Source organism: Erythrolamprus reginae, chromosome 11, assembly GCF_031021105.1.
Source record: "Erythrolamprus reginae isolate rEryReg1 chromosome 11, rEryReg1.hap1, whole genome shotgun sequence".
Classification (NCBI taxonomy): Eukaryota; Metazoa; Chordata; class Lepidosauria; order Squamata; family Dipsadidae; genus Erythrolamprus; species Erythrolamprus reginae.
In genome coordinates this window covers 21,520,003-21,532,423 of record NC_091960.1, presented here as the reverse complement: position 1 = coordinate 21,532,423, position 12,421 = coordinate 21,520,003, and the positions used below count along the sequence as shown (strand labels likewise).

The following is a 12,421-nucleotide window of genomic DNA, read 5'->3' as shown; positions in this document are numbered from 1 at the left end:
CCCAAGATTTAATTCGGTATGAAAGCACTGATGTGGCAAGTTTCCAGGAGACTATTTACATCACAGAAAACATTGCAGACAGAGGGATCTGATAGCATATTTTCAGTCTAATAAAAATTTTGTTAAAAGGCATAAGCTCTGCAGCTCACTTCATCAGATGCAAAATCTGATATCAGGGTTCTTTTGATGGTCCGGTTAGCTCATGTTTGAAGATGGAAAGGAAAGAGCTTTGTTTTTCTGTCTCTGACCAGGCAGTCTGTTCAGCAGTCTGCCAATTTTAAAAGCACTAATGAGTCCTGTTGTGCTCAGGTAATTGGTAGAATTAGAGGAACTCTTGGTTACCAGAAATACATACCTGGCTGCCTCTCTTCATGAACCTACCAGGCATGTCACTGGTCAGCTCCTTGCCTTAAAGGATTTGAGGTTGCCCAAATCAAGAACAGCTCAATATTTCATGTCTTCCATGACAAGCATGAACCTTTCTCAGATAGATTTGACTCTATGTTCCCAATAGGACATATGTTTAAATATCCCATCTGACAGTTGAAGGCAAATAGTTTTGCACTGAGCTGATGGTCTGTCCCAGAGTCGAGCTCCCCAAAATAAGATGCACACCACCAGATTTAGTACTAAAAGTTTACTACAAATAAGTCTTAGCAGTTTTGAGTCTCTTCTAAATTAAAATAAAATCTAATAACGTCTTTACCATGCTGTTAATAATGTTTTAGCAGCTGGCCAGAGTCCCATGAATAGGAAAACACAACAGTAATTAGTAGATTGTAGCAGAGTTCCTTATCATAGACTTACAGAGGTTGACTGGAAACATGGAGCTAATGAATGCAGACAAGAATATGGTTCTTTTAAAATCACAAGCCGAAGACAAGAGATGCAACAAGAGTCTGGAACGAAACAGTGTTGTTCTCTGCACCAAAGTGTCATGTGACTCAGCCTTAAATAGACTGAAGGTGTGGCCCAGTAGCCAACGGTGCTACTCATGATGAAGCCTCTTCCTGAGTAACCACTCTTGCCAGATCATATCTGATCTGAGGGTGTTGGACTACACAGCCAGCCAACTCCTGAACTATACTACCGATGGTCCGGTTCACTGTCCTTCTAGCTCTGTCAGTGGCCCCGAGATCACCAACCAAATCAAGTGTGTGTCTGGCCACAAACTACAAAGAACCCAAAGGTCCTCAAAGGCTTGACAGATCACTGCCAATCCCTTCAAAACTCAAAGGTCATTGCCACCCAAGTGCAAGACCAACAACTTGGATGCTACCACAGAGTGGTGCCTGCCCAAGAGCAAAGGAAGGAGCCCTTCCCACAAAGGCCTCTCCGGCCAAGGCAGACCACATTGGCCCAATGGCCCAGCGACAGCTGCATCCCAGTGGCAGACTTCACTGTGGTACATCTGGCCCAGAAGATCATACTGTGGCCACAAAGCAGTACTGTAGGCCTCAGACTGGATGACACATCTAGAAGGTAGAAAATAAAGTTAGTCACAGCTGGTAGTAAGGCCACTCTGTTCAGGTGACCTCCAGCGGCCAATGGTCATGATCCTGGTGTCTGCAAAGCCAGAGGCGGCCGCCACAGTGGCGGCACCTATCCTGAACGAATGGGTCCCATAGAGGGCAGGATCACTTCCAACCTCTGTAATGGCCCTTGAAGTAAACACCCAGAATTGATATCTAGTAAGCAGGGAACCATTGCTTTGGCAGAGAAGGTACCTGCGGGCGGAACCCCTGATGGAACAAAAGGCCGATAAAGTCATTACTGGCAGACTTTTTTATCCAAGGCAGGAGAGAGGCTAACAACGGAGTCCCTGCCTAGTTGGTCTGTCTTGGACCTTCTAAGGTGAAGTGTTACTCCTGGGTCCTCAAAAGACAAATCCTCAATTTGAAGGACACGGAGTGATCCACCACAGCAGGAAGAGGGAAAACCTTGCTTACTCTAAACACGCCAAAAAATAGCATCGTGTGAAAGAGGCGTGCTTCTTATAATGAATCAAACAGCCTCTCCCAAATGTTGTTAATAGCCAAAAGCTGAGTAAGTGACAGAGGCCACCGCATGTCTGCTAAGTCGTGCGTCCTCTCCCTAGCCCAACCTTCGAGCATCTTTTTGATCCTAAACCAGAGGAGGTATCACTGAAACCATCAGCCTTGGCAATGAATGTCAGACCCGCCAAAGTTACCTCGCAGAGTCTTCACCGATGAACCGCACTTGACGTGTCAGCATGCAATATTCCATGAGATGTTCTATGGGAATGGGCCATAATTGTCCATAACTGCATTTGCGTTGGAATTCCCAGAACTCCTTACCTGATCTTTGGTAAGCTGTCCGAATACTAGGGACTAAGAACTGGCACATGGCCCTATCTGCCTCAATCCTCAAAGGCTCTGCCACGCTCCCAGGCTGGGGCATGTAGTCTGGTAACTCCCGTACCCCTAGTGCCAGCATCTGGAACCTGGCAAACTGTCCACAGGACAGAGTGTCAGCCATCCCATTCTCCAAATCAGGAACATGGCAGGCCAAGAACAAAGCGTGCCAAGCACTGACCAACAAAGTAGCAGACCAGTCTCATGACACGCTCACTCCTTGAGGACATAGAGTTGACCACGTGGACAATGGCCAGGTTATTGCACCAGAAGTGAACTGTTTTATTCCTGAATTCTTACGTAATTCTAGGGCTACAACCAGGGGGAAGTATTCTAGGAACATAAGGTCTCTCTTAACATCAGAAGGCAGCCATTCCGGTGGCCAGGGGGAATGGTACCACCTGTCACCTAGTATGATGCCAAATCCAAAAGTCCCAGCAGCATCAGACCATAGCTGTAACTCCGCAAAAACTCATGACGTCAAAAAGAGACCCCGTTAAAATTTATTATTATTATTATTATTATTATTATTATTATTATTATTATTATTATTATTATTATTTTAATTGGATTTGTATGCCGCCCCTCTCTGCCGACTCCCCCCTTGCCCAGGAAAGAGGTGCGGGAAAGCAGCGCGTTTGAAAAGGGCGCTGCTTTCATGGAAAGCCGGCTTTGCTGGCTGGCACAGGGCTTGAGCCCTGCGCCGGTGAGCAAAGTCGGCTGCCCTCCGCCAGCCCAATGTCCGTACATGTGGGGGGGCAAATCTGCCGGCCCCGCTGCCAGCCCAATGTCCGTACATGCGGGGGGCGAATCCGCCGGCCACGCCGCCAGCCCGATGTCCGTCCGTGTGTGTGGGGGGGGGGGGGTGAATCCGCCAGCCACGCCGCCAGCCTGATGTCCATCCGTACGGGGGGGCGAATCTGCCGGCCACGCCGCCAACTCAATGAGAAAGAAGGAATGAAGGAGGGAGAGAAAGAAAGCGAGAGATATAAAGGATAGAGAGAAAGAGGGAGGGAAAGAGAAAGAAGGAATGAAGGAAGGAGAGAAAGAAAGAGAGAGATATAAAGGATAGAGAGAAAGGGAGGGAAAGAGAAAGAGGGAATGAAGGAGGGAGAGAAAGAAAGAGTGAGAGATAGAAAGGATAGAGAGAAAGGGGGAGAGAAAGGGAGGGAGAAAAAGAGGGAATGATGGAGGGAGAAAGAAAGAGTGAGAGATACAAAGGATAGAAAGAAAGAGGGAGGGAGATAACGGAAAGAGAAAGGGAGGGAGAGAAAGGAAAGAGATGAGAGAGGAAGGAGGAGAGAGAAAGGAGGGGGAGCGAATTATGGATGTCAGAACTTGCGTACGCGTGATAGTGTCCCCCCACACTTTATTTATTTATTTATTTAGACTTCTATGCCGCCCAGTCCCAAAAGGACTGCTGCTCAGACACTATACCTTTCCGCCCACACTGGAAAAAAATTAGAGGGAACACTGCTAGAGTAATGTTATTTTCTAGAACCTCAAAATTTGGAAGAAGTAAATAAAATGCCAAACGAAGAGGCAAGAAGATGGAAAAAGGCAGCTTCAGAAGAAATTGATTCATTGAAGAGAAATGGAACTTAGAAATTGATAAAGTTACTGGAAGAAAATAAGCTAATTGGTTGCAAATGGGTGCTTAATGCCAAATATAATGGAGAAGGCAACATAATGAGGTATAAAGCTAGGCTAGTGGCATTGGGATATAATAAAAAAGAAGGGATTGATTATGTTTTTCAAGTGATGTTCTTCACTTCATACAGCAGAGTCTCTTCACAGCAGAACTGTGATACAATGTATATTTGAGTACACAATACAATGACTTGAATATAAAACTTATGCTTTTATTTCTTCTTTTCTCATTGAACTGGTTTAATATTTACACAAATAAACAACTTGACAGTATAACTATATTTCTCTATACATCTGCTCCCTATGATGCAGATTCACCAACAGTCAGCATACAAATCCCTAGAATTCTATCTTCCAACTGCCAAAACCTGATTTGCATATCAATATGCAAATTAGCTCTCTCTTAACATTCCATTCCCCTTTTCCATGCTATATGCTAACAGTTTCTGACAAGCCCAGTCAATAGGGGAGTCACTTAATGACTGCATGATTCAATTAACAACTGGAGTGATTTGTTGTAAAAGCTTGGTTAAAAATGTTATAAAATTGGGCATGAATCACTTAATAATTGCTTTGCTTAGCAAAAGAAATTATGGCTCTGACTGTGGTCATAGATCAAGGATTATACATTTCTGCCCTAGGGGAAAAGGTTGGGCTTGATAATCTTCAAAGTCATTTCTACCCCTTACCTTCCATCATTTTTTGGGTGGAAGAGTGTAGTATATTGTCTTTGAGCTATTTTCTTTAACTATGTACAATAGTTCTAGTGGATATCCAGGATTGTTAAAAATGAAAGTCGATGCCTGAAGAAAATCACAGAATCTTCAGAAAGATTTGTCTGAGATAAAAGCCAAAATACTTTCATCTCTGAAAGAAATGATCTGATAGCAGAAGTTTCCCTGCTCCATGTCCTTTAGGACTCCACATACATAATTGACTAGGTAATTAGACAGTAAAAAAACCATCTTCTGGAAATCTTCAGGTTGGGAAAAGTTATTCTGGAGACATTCTGGAGAGTTATTCTAATACCCCTTGACTCAAACTCAACCCTGATAAGACAGAGTGGCTGTGGGTTTTGCCTCCCAAGGACAATTCCATCTGTCCATCCATTACCCTGGGGGGAGAATCATTGACCCCCTCAGAGAGGGTCTGCAACTTGGGCGTCCTCCTCGATCCACAGCTCACATTAGGGAAACATCTTTCAGCTGTGGCGAGGGGGGCGTTTGCCCAGGTTCACCTGGTGCACCAGTTACGGCCCTATTTGGACCGGGAGTCACTGCTCAGTCACTCATGCCCTCATCACCTCGAGGCTCGACTACTGTAATGCTCTATACATGGGGCTACCTTTGAAAAGTGTTCGGAAACTTCAGATTGTGCAGAATGCAGCTGCGAGAGCAATCATGGGCTTTCCCAAAAATGCCCATGTTACACCAACACTCCGCAGTCTTCATTGGTTGCCAATCAGTTTCCGGTCACAATTCAAAGTGTTGGTCATCACCTATAAAGCCCTTCATGGCACTGGACCAGGGTATCTACGAGACCGCCTTCTGCCACACGAATCCCAGCGACCAGTTAGGTCCCACAGAGTGAGCCTCCTCCGGGTCCCGTTAACAAAACAATGTCATTTGGCGGGGCCCAGGGGAAAAGCCTTCTCTGTGGCGGCCCCAGCCCTCTGGAACCAACTCCCCCGGAGATTAGAATTGTCCCCACCCTCCTTGCCTTTCGTAAGCTCCTTAAAACCCACCTCTGCCGTCAGGCATGGGGGAACTGAGATATTCTTTCCCCCTAGGCCTTTACAATTCATGTGTTCTGTCTGGGTGCCCCCAGACTTCAACACCAACTGGAAAAAACAGCCAGACACGCTGGTACAAACAAAGGCACTTTATAGTTTGAAAAATAAACACAGAGAAAAACCTGTTCTTCCCAACAGGCAGGCTATGAGACTTCCCAGCAGAATCCTGACGGCCAGACAATACAGCAGACTTCTTGCTGGCACACCCACCACTGTAGAGAATAAGACCCACACCTTTTTCCTCCAAGGTTTCAGTATTCAAAGTCACAAACCAGAATTCCAAGATGCCAAAGATCACAGCCAGGTCCCAGGACTCCCAAAGATAATACTCCACAAGCCAGGAAGGGTGGGTCTGCCTTTTCAGCCTTTCGAGAGAGCACCACACCCAAACCCAGCTGTTGCCTCCTTAGTGCCGAAAGTACCTGGCTAATTGTCCCCTTCGTTGTGTTGCTCTTCTCTGCCGGAGATCGATGATTGCTTGTGCATTTTCATCTAAGGAATCCAGGCTGCTTGCTGGGGAGAGCTCCCTCTTGGGGGACTCTGGCTGTCCTCCCTCTCCCTCAGCCTGAGATTCCTCCTCCCCATCTGCCTGAACCTCCTGTTCCTCATCCTCCCCCTCTGAGCAGGAAGCCGGCAGAGGATCAGCCGTTCCCTGAGGGGCCTCAGACGGAATCACAACATCATGTATGGTATGTTTGTATGTATGGATGTTTGGTTTTACAATAAGGGTTTTTTAGTTGTTTTAGTATTGGATTTACATGCTGTTTTTTGTTACTGTTGTTAGCCGCCCCGAGTCTACGGAGAGGGGTGGCATACAAATCCAATAAATAAAATAAAATTACCTTCAGGACTGCCTTCTGCCGCACAAATCCCAGCGACCGATTAGGTCCCACAGAGCTGGCCTTCTCCGGGTCCCATCGACAAAACAATGCCATCTGGCGGGACCCAGGGGAAGAGCCTTCTCTGTGGCAGCCCCGACCCTCTGGAATCAACTCCCCCTGGAGATTAGGACTTCCCCAACCCTCCTTGCCTTTCGCAAACTCCTAAAAACCCATCTTTGTCGCCAGGCATGGGGAAATTGTTTCCCCTCGGCCGCTTCGTTTTATGTATGGTTTGTTTGGGTTGTATGAGTGTTTTTAATCAAGGGTTTTTTAACTGTTTTGTTTTTAATCATTGGATTTGTATTTTATATTCCTGTTGTGAGCCTCTCTGAGTCTCCGGAGAGAGGTGGCATACAAATCTAATAAATAAATAAAATAAATAAATTAATTAACTTTTTCCTAACTAAGGAGTACATAGTTCAAAGACAGTAGTAGTACTGCTAGCACAGTGATGGTGGACAAATGCCACCTGTGCCAGAGGTGGCATGCAGCGCCTTCTCTGATGGCACATGAGCCGTCACCCCAGTTCAGCTTCGCCGTGCAGACTCACCCCCCCCCGGCCAGCTGATCTTCGGATCTCTACTGTGCAAGCATGGGGGGAGCAGGATATGTGCAGGCGTTCCTGCATGCATGGGAGGCATGAAGCATGTTTGCATGTAGGGTATTGGAGCATGTGTGGTGCATTGCATTTTGGGGGTTCAGGCATGCTTTGGGCATTCAGTCAGGAAAAGGTTATCCATCACTACACTAGCATCTTCTACAACATAAAACTTTTTCAAATGAAATATATTTATTTATTTATTTATTTTATTATTTGGATTTGTATGCCGCCCCTCTCCGAAGACTCGGGGCGGCTCACAACAAGTGAAAAACAATCCAATACAATCCAATTAATTAAAATATTATAAGTTTAAGAGAATCCCCAATACTAACATACACACATACAGGCATACCATATATAACTTCAACGTGCCCAGGGGGAGATATTTAGTTTCCCCATGCCTGACGGCAAAGGTGGGTTTTGAGGAGTTTACGGAAGGCAGGAAGAGTAGGGGCAGTTCTGATCTCCGGGGGGAGTTGGTTCCAGAGGGCCGGTGCCGCCACAGAGAAGGCTCTCCCCCTGGGGCCCGCCAACCGGCATTGTTTAGTTGACGGGACCCGGAGGAGGCCCACTCTGTGGGACCGAATCGGTCGCTGGGATTCGTGCGGCAGAAGGCGGTCTCGGAGATATTCTGGTCCAGTGCCATGAAGGGCTTTAAAGGTCATAACCAACACTTTGAATTGTGACCGGAAACTGATCGGCAGCCAATGCAGACTGCGGAGTGATGGTGAAACATGGGCATACCTGGGTAAGCCCATGACTGCTCTCGCAGCTGCATTCTGCACGATCTGAAGTTTCCGAACACTTTTCAAAGGTAGCCCCATGTAGAGAGCATTACAGTAGTCGAACCTCGAGGTGATGAGGGCATGAGTGACTGTGAGTAATGAGTCCCGGTCCAGATAGGGCCGCAACTGGTGCACCAGGCGAACCTGGGCAAACGCCCCCCTCGCCACAGCCAAAAGGTGGTTCTCTAATGTCAGCTGTGGATCGAGGAGGACGCCCAAGTTGCGGACCCTCTCTGAGGGGGTCAATGATTCCCCCCCCAGGGTAATGGACGGACAGATGGGATTGTCCTTGGGAGGCAAAACCCACAGCCACTCCGTCTTATCCGGGTTGAGCTTGAGTCTGTTGACACCCATCCAGGCCCCAACAGCCTCCAGGCACCGGCACATCACTTCCACTGCTTCGTTGACTGGGCATGGGGTGGAGATGTAAAGCTGGGTATCATCGGCATATTGATGATACCTCACCCCATGTCCTTGGATGATCTCACCCAGCGGTTTCATGTAGATGTTAAATAGCAAGGGGGAGAGGACCGACCCCTGGGGTACTCCACAAGGGAGAGACCTTGGAGTCGACCTCTGACCCCCCACTAACACCGACTGCGACCGGCCAGAGAGGTAGGAGGAGAACCACTGAAGCACAGTGCCTCCCACCCCCAACCCCTCCAACCGGTGCAGAAGGATACCATGGTCGATGGTATCGAAAGCCGCTGAGAGATCGAGGAGCACCAGGACAGAGGATAAACCCCTGTCCCGGGCCCGCCAGAGATCATCCATCAACGCGACCAAAGCGGTTTCCGTGCTGTAACCGGGCCTGAAGCCCGACTGCCGGGGACCTAGATAATCGGCTTCTTCCAAGGACCGCTGGAGTGCCACCACCTTCTCGACAACCTTCCCCATGAAGGGAAGGTTGGAGACTGGACGATAGTTGTTAAGTACTGCTGGGTCCAGGGAAGGCTTCTTGAGGAGGGGGCGCACAAGCGCTTCTTTATAGAGTGATGGAAAAACTCCCCTCCCCAAGGAAGCGTTGGTAATCTCCTGGGCCCAGCTCCGTGTCACCTCCCTGCTGGCCGAGACCAACCAGGAGGGACACGGATCCAGTAAACAGGTGGCGGAACTCACAGCTCCAATGGCCTTGTCCAATTCATCAGGTGTCACCAGATCAAACTCTTCCCAGACAGGTGGACAAGTACGTGCCCCAGTCACCTCGACTGACTCGTTGTCAGCCGACTCTGTTTTACAATTGGAGTCGAGGTCGGCCCGGATCTGAGCGACTTTATCAGCGAAAAACGTGTTAAACTCCTCGGCACTACTCTGCAAGGGCTCCCCAACTCCCCCCTGGTTAAGAAGGGAGCGGGTCACCCTAAACAGAGCGGCCGGGCGGGATTCCGCTGATGCAATCAAGGCGGCATGGTACGCGCATCTTGCCGCCTTGAGCGCCACTTTGTAAGTCTTAATAAAAGCTCTTACAAGTGTTCGATCAGATTCAGACCTACTCTTCCTCCATCGCTTCTCTAGACGTCTCTTTTGGCGTTTCAACTCCCGGAGCTCCTCGTTGAACCATGGAGCTCTACGGGGTCTAGCGCCACGGAGAGGTCGCAAAGGCGCAATCCGGTCGAGAGCCTCCGCAGCAGCCGTATTCCAGGCTTCCGCAAGAGACTCTGCCGAACTGTATTTTTTGGAGCATACGATACACTGGAGTATAAGACACACCTTTATTTGGGGGGAGGAAAATAAGGGGAAAAAATTCTGTCGCTGCCTCCCAGCAATTTGCCAAACAGCAAACAGTACACATGATATACACTGTTTGCTGTGTATTTCTGTGCATGTGTGCCTGACCCATAGAAATAACACAGATTTGGAGAAATGTACATTATGGCAGTATATTAATGCTAGAAACTTTTCTTAAATGTAATCACACTAACTCCTCCCAATTATTTAAATAGATCTACTCCAAACATGACTAAATCAGGCTTTAACTCCTGCCTTTTCTTAATACTAAAACAGGATAGTGTTACATTTCAGATTATACTTTTATAGATCTTTAAAACTGATGTGGCTTTCTGGGAGTATATATGATTCTCTGCTATTTAAAAGAAGATACAATATTACTGGGCCGCTTCAGATCAAGCATTTATTTTAAAAAGCTTCTTCATTTTGTTAAGTTGTCTAGAACAATAATAAAGCAGTTTTTAAAAATAAGTGTAATAATTTGAACATTCTATAGACATTAAGAGGTAAGTTAAGAGGTACATTAAGAGGAAAGAGGTAAGGCATTAGGAGGTAAGTTATTGACTTACCTCCTTGCATCCAATTTTAGCAGTCCAACATTGCCAGCAGTCCACCTCCCAGCAATTTGCCTCCTTGCTTCTAGATTCACTTTCAGTTTAGCACTTTGCTGGCCTGCCTGCAGCCTGCAGGGTCAGGAAGCTGATAATGGGTTGCTTGTGCCAATCGGGCTCTACACTGTTTGCTGCAAGAAGGTAAATTGCTGAGAGTCAGAGGCCAAAGGGTGGGGTGGCTGGGTGAGGTTACATTTGGATGCACCCAGGTTTTCACCCTCTTCTGGGGGATAAAAAGGTGTGTCTTAGATACTACTCTGAAAAATATGTAGCTCTCTATAGAAAGGGAGGGAACTGGGAACCTTTAAAATCCGCTTAAAGTTTGCTAAAGTTCTTGGATTTTAATAGGAACAATTTGGTCTGAACCAGCTCCAGGATACCAATTTCAATTATTTTCAATATATATTTTAAACCATAGAGAGAGGGAATCCTGCTCTGCTTCAATAGCCTACCAAAAGAGAATAAAGCAATTAACATCATAATAAGACCATTTTGCAGCTTCCAAATTCACAAGGCGTATCTTTTTGCAAGTGTCAACATTGATTAGCAGATCTGGGTTTTTAATTTTTCTTAGTTTTGCCCTTGATTTTTTGAGACTTGTATGCCTTGTTATTGGTATTTCTCACAGCATAGCATGGAAGAGAAAAAGGAAGATCATTTTAGCAGAACTGCTAAATGTATTGCAAAACATTTTTGACACTTGTGATATCGAGGCGATAATTTATTCCATTCTTTTGTTAATTTCAGTAGAGGTGGAGAAGGAGCTACTAGGAAAACCAGCCTGCTATTAATACACATTTTTGCTTTATTTCTTTGGAATGTATCTAAATTAGGATATCTTTAGAAGCTAATAGATCATATGAACTGAAGCTAAAATAATGATATTAACAAGAAGAAATATATTTCAGGAAAATGTAGTTTCCGCCCCCTCTTCTTGAGTAAATGTACTGTTTCCTTCTCTCTCCATATTCTAACTTTGGAACAATGCCATGCATGTCATTATATCATCGCAGAAATGAGATGCAACTGAAGCAAATTATGTCATTAGCATAATTAGCATGTTGACATCATGGCATGACATCTCCCTGAAGATGGCCATCACTTCATAAAAGCTTTCTGGAAAATTCAACAAAATCTTGCATTGATAGACACGATCAAAGCTGCATTCTTGCAACATGTTTATTTACTGAATTTCTACCTTTTCATATTACCATAAATTAAACTGAATTAAGCAGTCCAGATTCATACAAGACCTTAAACCTGGGGAAAAAAAGCAACTATCTGAAGTTGGCTTTTGCTGGTTTTGTAACTAGTTAAACAGGTGTTGTCTGTGACCCACCCTCCAAGAATGTTGTTTGATCTGTTTTGTACAGGAATGAAGTAGATCCTTACATAACCGGCATGCATAGTACATGAACCACGATCCTGGTTCATGTGCTAGGATCTCCATAGAACTGTACAGAGGTTCTGCAAACACTTGAACTGAGTTGATAGTTTAATATGCATGACTGAGGAGCAATTGTCCACTTGTAACTCTGTGTTGCTGTAAACATAACCAGAGTGTTTTAATGATGGCCAACTGAGCATATAACATCAGAATTGTATTAGACTTCCATTGATTTCTGTTTTGTATTCCAGGTTAATCCTGGCAATTCAGGTGAGCTAGTGAGAATGTGAGCATTCTTGGAGGTGGGCTATAGGCTGTATCTAATGAAGGATTTTACTTGCTAGGACTTTTTGTATGAATTATTCATTTCCCAAGCAGGAATTCTCTCTGGTATATACACTGCAGTTCCTAAAATCTTGTATATCATTTTAGAATTCTAACTTTAGAATTCCTCCTCTGTTCACCTCACACCCTTAAAAAAAACCCCTTCTGAAAAAGAAGTGAGTAATGAAAAAAAGAATAAAACAAATATTTATGTTCTATTATACAGAAACCATTACAAGTTGGATAAATATTTCTTTTCTAGTTTTCTTTTCTCCACTCTTACACTT

At 45.6% G+C, this 12,421-nt stretch overlaps 1 protein-coding gene across 1 annotated transcript in view; it reads left to right on the top strand.

The window, feature by feature from the left end:
* The window catches only part of CSMD2 (CUB and Sushi multiple domains 2), a 930,229-nt gene that overhangs the window by 713,245 nt on the left and 204,563 nt on the right, over window positions 1–12,421 (top strand). The gene's annotated exons all lie outside the window — the stretch shown is intronic.